Source organism: Aotus nancymaae, unplaced genomic scaffold, assembly GCF_030222135.1.
Source record: "Aotus nancymaae isolate 86718 unplaced genomic scaffold, 86718_ANA_hifiasm-v0.15.2.pri h1tg000022l_1, whole genome shotgun sequence".
Lineage (NCBI taxonomy): Eukaryota > Metazoa > Chordata > Mammalia > Primates > Aotidae > Aotus > Aotus nancymaae.
In genome coordinates this window covers 47,459,445-47,470,033 of record NW_026988435.1, presented here as the reverse complement: position 1 = coordinate 47,470,033, position 10,589 = coordinate 47,459,445, and the positions used below count along the sequence as shown (strand labels likewise).

General features: G+C 48.7%; 1 long non-coding RNA gene across 1 annotated transcript; it reads left to right on the top strand.

The window, feature by feature from the left end:
• The first annotated feature begins 443 nt into the window (after positions 1 to 443).
• Positions 444 to 8,378, top strand: LOC105711564 (uncharacterized). The gene is made up of 4 exons (XR_001106036.2): positions 444 to 1,194; positions 1,393 to 4,661; positions 6,106 to 6,216; positions 7,947 to 8,378. It is a non-coding gene; the product is annotated as an uncharacterized LOC105711564 (long non-coding RNA).
• Positions 8,379 to 10,589: the final 2,211 nt, after the last annotated feature.

Below are 10,589 nucleotides of genomic sequence, written 5' to 3'. Positions count from 1 at the left end.
TTGGTTGTTTTTTTTTTTAGGTTGATAGTAAAAGCATTTTAAAGTTTTTTTTTTTTTTTTACAGCATATGCAATAGACTCACTGCTCGATTTATCTATATTTACTGACTTCCACAGTTATACCAAGAAATGTTTACACAGATGATGATAAGCATATGTAGAAATGCAACATTTTCACAGACCGGAATAACCAACTCCAGGCTGCAGGTCTCTGCGCGAAGATGAAGTTTGATGGGGAAACTCCGCAGCTCCTGACCGCAGCGACCTGAGCCTAGAGGAGCAGCTGGGGACGGTGGGCAGAGGCGGTGGGTCCTGCACCTGGGTGGGGGGAGCAGCAGGCTCCAGGGTCAAGTTGAGGCTGCGCTAGTCCTGGCCTCCAGGCCTCAGGTGGCCCACTCTGCCCTCTGCCTGTTTCCTCCCTTGTAAAGTGGGGAGTAAGGGACCATCACAAGCCAGGGGTTGGTGGCACATGCTGTGGTCTCAGCCACTCAGGAGGCTGGGGCCGGAGGGTCACCTGTGTCCCAGAGCTGAAGCTGGGGTGTGTGAGCCGGGTGCCTGTGAATAGCCTCTGCGCTCCAGCCTGGGCAGCGCTGAGACCCCGGCTCTGAAAACCCACAAAACTTAAAAGATGAACACAGATAAACTATGGGAGCCTGGTATGTGGCAAGCACTCTGCAGGTGGCAGCCTGGAACCCAGGACAGGTCACGGAAGGCTGCTGGCTTCAGTCACTGCCTGGTGGGAAACAAGCCCGTCTTTGGGGCCAGCCAGCTAACAAGTGAGCGTTTCACCCATCTGAAGGCAGAGTACCCAAATGGGCAACCGTGGACTGCTAAGTAAAAATCAGGACTCCTGGGACGCCTTCTCGGGACACATTCTTAATAAACGGATACGTGCATGAGGACATTGTATGCATTTCTATGCAACAGGCCACCCCAAACCTCGGCGAGCAAAAACCTCTCTTCACTGCTCATGACCCTGTGAGCCTGCAGCTTGAGCCGGTTCAGCTGGAACTGCTTCCCTCGGCCCCACGAGGTGACCACTGGGCCTACTTATCAGCAGCAGCCCCTGGCAGATCCAGGCCACATGTCACCAGCCCCCACAGGCTAGCCAGGCCTCCCTCCCGGCGGGTCTCCATCAGCAGCGAGAGAAAGCAAATCCCTGTGGTGCTTCCATCCATCTCCCCAGGAGAAGCAGGTGAGGTGGCCTGGGCCTGAGTGGACGTGAGGGGCTGCACGGGGGACGGGCGGAGGGAACCAGGGCTCATTGGGGCGGTCACTGTGGCAGTCTTCCGCAGGCCTTCACTTAGGTATGACTTGATGTGCGGAACACAAGGTAATCCCCAGAAGGGAGGCTGCTTATGCAAGTTTCAGCTTGTCCTCTTTCTCCCTCCAGAGCAGCAGAAAGCGGATGGCGGCCAAGGCCGGGACCCTCTGCGGTTCCCACAGGCCTCTCCAGAGGCTCTGCAGGACCAGCCAGCAGCCTCTAATGGACCCTTCCTGTTCCACGCCCTCAGATGCCATCCTCTCCACAGAGATGGTTCCTGCCATGGCGCTCTCCCAAACTTGGAAGAATGGCACTCCCCTTGGTGATGTCAGGGAGGAAAGCAGTTTCTAGTCACCCGGGCCCGGGACAGGGTGTTCCCAGCTGTCGCAGAGCATGGAGCTCCAGGATGCCCACTTGGGTGCCTGTGAGATGAGGCAGTTTGAGAAGGAATCCCGCAGTCTCCTGAGGAGGTCCAAAGAAATTTCGAGGATATCTCAGCCATCCGTTCCCTGTTCACTGTGGAAGTCGAACACTAGGGCTCCTGGAGGGGCCCTGGGTCTCCACAGAAGCTCTGGCAGCCACCATCTACTTCCTGGATGTTGTGCCTGCCCCACCTCTGTTCTGTTGTTTACTGTCTCCTTTGTGGGAATTATGGAATAAACGATCACTTTGGTGTCCCGGAAAATAAACCTGATGCTCGAGGGCTTGAGTGCAGGAATCCAGCGAGGCTCCCTCTGTATGCCCCAGGATACGGAGTTAGGCTTTGCATAAGCATATGAGAAGTCAGCTGCTGTGAAACATGGTCTACACAGCACCAAAAACCCATTTGGCCATGTTTTCCCTTCAGTAGAGTTAAATGGCATGACCCTGTGACTGTCCCCCACAAGAAGAATTACAATTTATGCTGGCACTGCCAGCCTACAGGATACAGTGGCACAAAATGATTTCCACCAGCTTAGGATATAGACCCAGTCAGACTCAAGAGATTAAGTGGATTTCAAACTGTGGTCTCGAGCCTCCCAGGAACTGCCTGAAAGGGAGGGAGGGTGCCAGCCTGGGAGTGGCCCAGCTGCCCAGCCTATTCACACACTGGGCTTTCAGTTGAAAAGTGTTCAAAACTTACAGGTGTAAATGCCATTGATCTGTGAACTCCCTTCCTGTCATGCCCAGAGGCTGGCAGAGTGTGGCTAGAAGGGTGGGACCAGAGGGTTGGGTCACGTGACCTGCGCACGGGAGTGCTGGCCTCCCTGGGCCAGGGTGGCCAGCACAGCCTCTCTTTCCCTTTCCAGCCACACAGGTCAATCGCATGCTTGGATTTCTGTCTCCCGAATTACAGAGTGTGTTGCCAACCTGCTGTGCTGAGACAGTGGCCTGGTCTTGGTCCGGGTGTCCTAGGACTGATTGAAGAAGCCTATTCGACTATAGTCCCGGTGTGCAACCGAAGATGTAGCTTTAAACAATCTTGGCTTGTTTTATTTAATTCTGCCCAAACTCTTTGAGGAAGGACACTCACAGGTACTTTAGATTATAGCCTAAAGTGGATTATTGATTTCCTTGTTTCTAAACCATCAGGAGGAGCATAAAACTGCTAATAAGAGGTGACCAATATTCCATGATACCGTGATTTGAGACATAACATTTTTTTGCCCTATGTTTTAAAAATAAAAAGACATGAGACTGGAGTGGCAAAAGCCAGATGATGCCAAACCATTCAATCACCAGCTGCCATGGTGGTGGATACCTTGTGTAAGGCCTGCCCAGCTCATTGTGCCACCGTCCCCGGGACAACTCCCAACTCCCACAGCGATGGAGCAGGAGCGGTATGTCTGTGCTCTGTGACAGGCATGCAGCCCACCCCCACTCCAGGACATCAGGCGGGATTCTGACTCCCAGGATGGCCCTGGGTGCTTAGAGCTGGCATTGAGACAATTGTAAATCTCTCTTCATGCCTAGGCCTGAAAGGTTTAAGTCCAGCGCAATTAGGATAGTCTCTATCACTTGCCAGCCTAAAGAGACAAAAATGGGGTAGACATACAGGGGCAGGCAAGAGAGGACATTCCGATGACCTTTCAGTGCCATGGGCAGTGTGCTGTGCGTGGGTGAACGCGTGGCCAGGAAGATGTCTTTGCTTCAGGGCATTCATGTTCTAGTGGGGAGATGGCATCAGGGAGCGGCGCAGTGTGATAACTGGGACACTGTCCAGGGCAGGAGCAGAGGCGTGAGGGTCAGTGCGGACCAGGCTGTGCCATGCAGCGCAGGCCGAGTTGTTTGGCCTCTCTGAACCTGTTCTGCATCTGTAAGAAGGAGTCGAAGGATGAAAAGGCTCAGGTGGTGACATAGAAACGCAGTTTCCTAATGGAGAGGCGTGTGAACGGTTGCAGGAGCCAAGGGCACTGCAGCTGCCCCACTCAGGAGCGTCAGAGCAAGCTGCAGGAAGCTGCACTGAGCCTTGGAGGATGAGAAGACATTGATGGCAGGAGCGCCCACAGCAGAGGAAAGAGCACTTCCGTGGCACGTAAAGTCAGAGAAGAAAGGAGGCTTATGCCACCACTGGACAGAAGAGCCCTCCTGATCGGACCACTTAGACCTGCACTCTGTGGAGACCAGGGAAAGGGAACGTGATGCGTGATTAAATCAGAGATGGGCAAGCTGAGCCTGGGCCTGACGCTGTGCAGTCCACAGCTAAGAATGAACATTAAACATGTAAAGTGTTGGGTTGGATGGGGGTTCTGAAGAAGATATGCAGTGGGCTTATGTGGCCAGCAGAGTTGTAAATCTTTGCCATCTGGCCCTTTACAGAGAAAGGCAATCCCTGGTTTAGCCAAATAGGGTCTACTTCTGGAGCTGGGAGTTAAAGCAGCTGCCATGGAAGCACACAGACCAAGGGTGGCAGGGCAGAAACAAACCCAAATCAGCACCATGGGCGAGAGGACAGGATCTCTGAGGCACCCAGTGGTGTCTGCCTGGAGCTCAGGCATGCGTGCAGCTTCCATGCAGAACACTTGTATCAGATGTCGAGAGTGAAAGGAGAAAGAGGTAAGAGGCTTTTGGAATTAGACTCAACAGATTTAGTGATAGATTCACGGAAGGGGCGCGGGAAGGGAAGCATCAGGGCTCACCCAGGATCCTGGCTTGTGCTATCGGTGGATGATGACGCTCTGGGATGACGTGGGGGATGGGGGAAGAAACCCGGCATTCCTTTTGAGTGCATTAAGTTTGCGATGTCTACGGGATGCAAAAGACTGATGTCTGGAGAGGAGAGCCGTGCTGGGGACGGACACCTGAAACCCTTGAAAATGGAAGACGTCACCCATCACCTAAAGAGAGGGTGGAGAAAGGAAAGAAGGGGACCGGGGAACCTGGCACCAGATCCAAAGAGCCTCAGCCTAATATCAGAGGTGAGCACAGAAGAAGAATGAGTGTGGGAGGTGGGAAGACCCAGCGAGGCACGAAAGAAAAGACGGAAGTGTTTCTCTGGAGGCCGAGGCAGGGGACTGCTTGAGACCAGGAGTTGGAGGCTGCAGTGAGCTATACCTCACACAGCATGTATTCCCTTGTGTCTTGGTTCTTTCGCTCGATCATGTATAAAGAGTAGAAGGAAGAAACAAATATGGTTACATAGGCATATAATTTGAAATCTACAACCAAAGTCTTAGATCTAATTAAAATTCAGCAAGATTACTGAATGTAAAAGTGACACACATGCACACACCCCCAAAATGATTTCCATATATCTCAACAAACAACATGTAATTTGGAAGATGACACTGCTTACAACAGTAACAAAAGTATGAACTAAAAATAAATCAAAAAAGAAATACATGATCCTTAAGCAGAAACGTATTTTTAAAAATTATTAAAAGAGCAAGTGAATATAGAGACACACCAAACACCTCAAATTCTTTGTGGGATGACTATAAATATATAAATCAAACAAAATTAGCAGCTTCACCAGCTGCTTTTGAATGACACTAGATTTTAAAAATAAATCAGATGCAAAACCAGGATGACTCCTGGTAACATACTACTCTAAAATAATGGACTAAAGCCAGGAAAAAGAGACAATTTTTTTTCTATTTTGCTGAGTTATGTCTTAATTATTATCTTAACAGTCTTTTCTGAGAAGCTAAAAGGTAATTAGCAACTGAAGCCAGGAGAGGAGGGGAGGCGGGAGGGTGTGGGCAGCCTGGGCTCTCTGCTGGATCTCCAGGAGCTGTTCTGAAGGGGCTGGAGGCTGGAGGCTGAGCCTAATCACAGTTGGGTTAGTGACAAATTAGATGGCTCATGTGGCTATTTAAAGCCTTCTCTCTAGGGAACTTTCAATTACCATATAGTCAAGATCTTGCAGATTATAGTTTTAAACTGGAATCTCAGGGACTCGAACTAACTGTTACCTATACAGGTCACTCAGGGATACAGCAGTTGTGAACGGTGGTGTAAAAAGTGGCCATAATCGGCTGGGTGTGGTGGCTTACGCCTGTAATCCCAGCACTTTGGGAGGCCGAGGTGGGTGGATCACAAGTTCAGGAGTTTGAGACCGGCCTGGCCAACATGATGAAACCCCATCTCTACTAAAAAACAAAAATTAGCTGGGCGTGGTGGCGGGCACCTGTAGTCCCAGCTACTCGGGAGGCTGAGGCAGAAGAATAGCTTGAATCCAGGAGGCGGAAGTTGTAGTGAGCCAAGATTGTGCCACTGCACTCCAGCCTGGGCACAGAGCAAGACTCCACCTCGAAAAAAAAAAAAAAGTGGCCATCATCATGTATTTTCAAACATTTTTGTTGAGGTATAATGCATACACCAAAAGTATCCATGTCATAAGTGTATATCTCAACACTTTAGCCCAAAGTGAACACAGCTGTGAAACCTCCACGCGGGTGAGCATCGGAATGTGACCAACTCGGAAGGTCCTGCATGCCCCTCCCCAGCCACGGCTGCCTCTGGGCCTTAAAGGTAACCTCTGCCCCGACTCCTACCTCTGCAGATCAGTTATGCGTGTTTTTGCTTCACATAAGCGACATCACACAGCATGTATTCTTTTGTGTCTTGATTCTCACTTGATGCTGTGTTCATGAGCTCCATCACCCTGTGTGGAAGCAGCAGTAATTCACCATTTCCATTGTCATGTCCAGGGTAAGACCATTCCGCGGCATATTTATTCATTCTACTATCGATAGAGATTTCTGTTGCTTCCTAATCTTTGTGATTATGAGTAATGCCTCTATGAACGTCCTCATACGTCTCTCTTAGTACACGTGTGTGTTTCTGTTGAGTGTGTACCAGGTCGCAGGAGACACATAGGTCCCACTCTAGAGGTCACACTGATTTTCTAAAGTGTTGAGCCACTTTATACTCCTACCAGCAGGTAAGGAGCTTTCTGGCTGCTTCTTGTCCACAGGGACAGCTGGTGTTGATACTTTGGCCACTCCAGAGGGTGGTGGTGGTTCCTCACGGTGGCTTTAATCTGTAGTTCACTAATGATCAATGAGATATTCCACATGCACATTCTTTCTGGTGAAGAAGCCACAAGTTTTCTTTATTATTAACTTGTAGAAGTTATTTGCATATTCCAGACACAAACTCTTGGCAGCTATATGTGTTGCAAATACCTTCTCTCACCCTGTATCTTGCATTTCCATTATCATAGTGGAGTCTTTTGTAATACAAGAGTTCTTAATTTCAATGTGTTCCAATTTAGCTACCCTTTTTCTATGGTTAGGGGTTTTTTTTGTGTCCTGTTTAGAAAACCTCAGCTACTCCATGGTCATGATAGTGTGCTTCTGTTATCTTCTGGAAGGTTTATTGTTTCAATTTTCAGATTTAGAGAATAATTCACCAGGAATTGTTTTTCTGTACAGTGTGAGGTAGGGGTTCAGAGTCAGTCCATCAGTGTTGTGTGTGTTTGGTGTCCAGTTGACCTAGAACCATTTACTGACATGATTTCCTTTCTCCCTGCTGCTCTGCTGCAGTAGCTTTCTCATGAATTAAGCATCCACATAGGCGTGGGTTGTGGTTTTTTTTTTTCTGAACCATTTTGTTCAGAAAAAACATCAGAAAAACCATTTTGTTCAGAACTGCTACTTCCTGTCCTAATTACTGAAGCTTTCTCATGAGTCTTCTTTAGACACCATAGAGCCACCTTCCAGGTTTTTATACTTCAAAATTTTCTTGGTTATATTTGGTGTTTTGCATTTCCATTTAAATCTTTGAATTGGCTTATCAATTTCCCTAAAACATTCTGCCAGAATTTTTATTTGAATTGCATTGAAGCTGTAGATCAATTTGGTGAGAATGGATATTCTCACAATATTGAGTGCTCCAGTTCAAGTTTATTCCTACCTTAATTTAAATATTCTTCAGTTGCTCTCATTATTTTCTAGTCTTCTGTGTAGATATTACACACATAGTCCATTAGATTTAGTCCCAGACATTCGGTGCATTAGATAATCATTTAAAATATTTCCTATTTTTATTTTGTAACCACAGGTTTCTGGTGTATGTAGAATGCAATTGATCTTTGTGTATTGACCTTGTACCAGCAATCTTTCCAGATTCACTTAATAATTTCAGTAGTTACCTGCAGATTCTTTTGCGTTTCCTACATATGTATCATTTTGTTTGTGAATAATGACTTTTTGATTTCTTCCTATCCAATCATTTTATCCTTTGTGGCTTTCTTCTAGGCTTACCTCACCGGCTGCTGCTGAAAAGAAGTGTTAGTGGTGAGCCTCCTCATTCTATTCCTGACCTCAGAGGGGACACTTTCAATGTTTCACCAGTAGGTGTGAGATCTGTGGTAGGATTTTTAAATGTAGATTCCCCCAGTGAGATCAAGGACACTCCCTTCTAGCTCTACTTTGCTAAGTTTCTTTTCCTGAGTGCATGCTGAATGGTATCACATTCTTTCTTCTGCATTTATTGAGATGATAGTATGATTTTTCTGCTTCCTTATATTAATATGGTGAATTAAGTTGATTGAAGTTAAATGTTATACCAACCTTGCATTTCTGGAAAAAGCCCAACTTGGAACAAGCCCGGGAGATACCACAGGATCCTTCTAGGAAATCCCGCTCTGCTTGCCCACCCGCCTTGCTTCAAGGACAAGCAGTGGGAGAAACAAGCAAAATAGTTAAGAAGCCCAGGCCTCAGGGCTCCAACTGGCCCTGCTGTGGCCTAAGGCGTGGGGGGGACTTTTGTGGCCCGGCTTGGTGGTGGTGGGGGCCGCTGTTGCCTGGCTGGTGGGGAGTCTGTGGCCTGGGTGTGGGGGATTGCTGATGGCTGTGGCCTGGGCACCCCCCGACTATGTCCTGGTCTTGGAGGGCTGTTGTGGCCTGGCCCTGCCTGGCAGATGAGAGGCTCTGGGCCTTGTTTTCTATTGAGTGCATGGAGACAGCTCTGGCTGATGTGAGACCAGGTCACTTACTGGACATGGGTCCCTTCCTTAGGCTTCAGTCTCATCAGAGAGCCTATCTGTGAAGTCATGAGTCAACAAAGTATGCCTCAAGCAAACTGTATAAAAAGAAAATATAAACTAAACATTAAATACTCCATCAGCCACACAATGTGAGCCACTGTTCCGGCCTGCACTGAGGTTTGAGGCTCGCCCCTCTCCAGCACCCCCCAACGGTGGGGCGCGGCACTCGGTGTTTGCCCGGAACCTCTGGATTCAAGGGGAAAAGTCTCTCTGCCTGTCCTACGCTGGCCACCGTGGGGACCTGTGATGGAGTACTCATCAGTTCTTCAGCCAAGCTCTTTTCAGGGCGAAGGGTCTCATGTTGGTCACCAACGCCTCAGAGGATGGAGAGGAGGGAGGGCACGTCTAGGGGGCTGCCACCCCACATGGCCCTGCGAGAACCAGGAGGGGCCCGGGTGGCCGAGGGAGGGCAGGCCCAGGAACAGGTCCCAGGCCCCCTGTTGTCCTGGCTCCTTCCCAGGCCTCCTGGGAACACAGCATGCATTCCAGAGAGATGAGGGCAGTCACAGTCTACACGGCTTTGCTTGAATGGCATACAAGCATAAGCCCACCTATTTTTGCTTTCTAGAATTCCACTTCTATTTTTGGTGGAATATGAAAGCTTTGACTATTTCCCAAAGTGGAAAAACACAGATTTTTCCTTGACTGTCTGGTAATATCTTCGCTGCTCATTAAATAAGTGCATTCCGTCTGCATGGGCACTCAGTGAACCCCCTTCCCCATCTCCTGAGCATGAGCTGGCTGTGTGCACCACACACGGAGGTTTTCGCAAGCCCTCCTGTATTTTATTTATTAAAGCTTCAGCACTTTACACATATCCCAGTGGGCAGATCTGAATAAGGGCATCAGATGTGCCCACCACCCTGCAGCTAAGGACTCCAGGGAAGCTTCTCCATGAGGATTCCAGGGCTGAGGTCCCAGGCCCCACCCCTTATGTATCTGTAAAACAGGAGAGGAGGAGGGGGAGGGAAAGGAAGCACAGGGGCAGCAGGGTAGGATGACGGGGAGGGGCACTTACACTCCTTCCACTGCCTGAAGGATATCTGCGGTGGCCACTGGGGTTACTATGGAAGAAACGGGCCCACCTGAGCTCACTCCCACTAGCAAATTAGCCTCCATTACAACAACTAATTCTTTCAGTATTTTGTGACAGGGTCTCACTCCATTGCCTAGGCTGGAGTGCAGTGGCAGAACCATGGCTCACTGGAGCCTCCACCTTCTGGCTGGGACCACAGGTGCACACCACCACACCCAGCTAATTTTTTTATGTTTATTTTTTGTAGAGACAGGGTCTCCCTATGTTCCCTAGGCTGGTATCAAACTCCTGGGCTTAAGTGATCCTCCCACCTCGGCCTCCCAAGGCGTTGGGATTACAGGTGTGAGCCACTGCATCCAGCCTTAGTGGGTTTATTTCTTGACTCTTTACTGTTCCATTGATCTATTTGTTTTGCTTCCCACAGACACCACATTGCCTTGAACCCTATAGCTTAAGAAAAAGAAGCTGGTGTCATTCCTGCAGACTCTGTGTAGGAATGTTTGCCCCGTTCTAAGTTCTTTGCATTTCCACTAAACTTTTAGGATCAGCTTGTCAATTTTTATAACGAAACCTGCTGGAATTTTTATTAGACTAATATTGATTAGTCATTCTGTTGCCCAGGCTGGAGTGCAATGGCAGAACCATGGCTCACTGGAGCCTCCACCCCTGTATTGCCTTAAGTATGTCTTCCTGTTTTCGGGAAGGATGGACAGTTTTATAATACTGAATCTTCCAATACATGATCATGTCTCAGTCCATTCAGGCAGCTATAACAAAGTGTCACTGACTGGAGGCTTCTAAACAACAGACATAGAT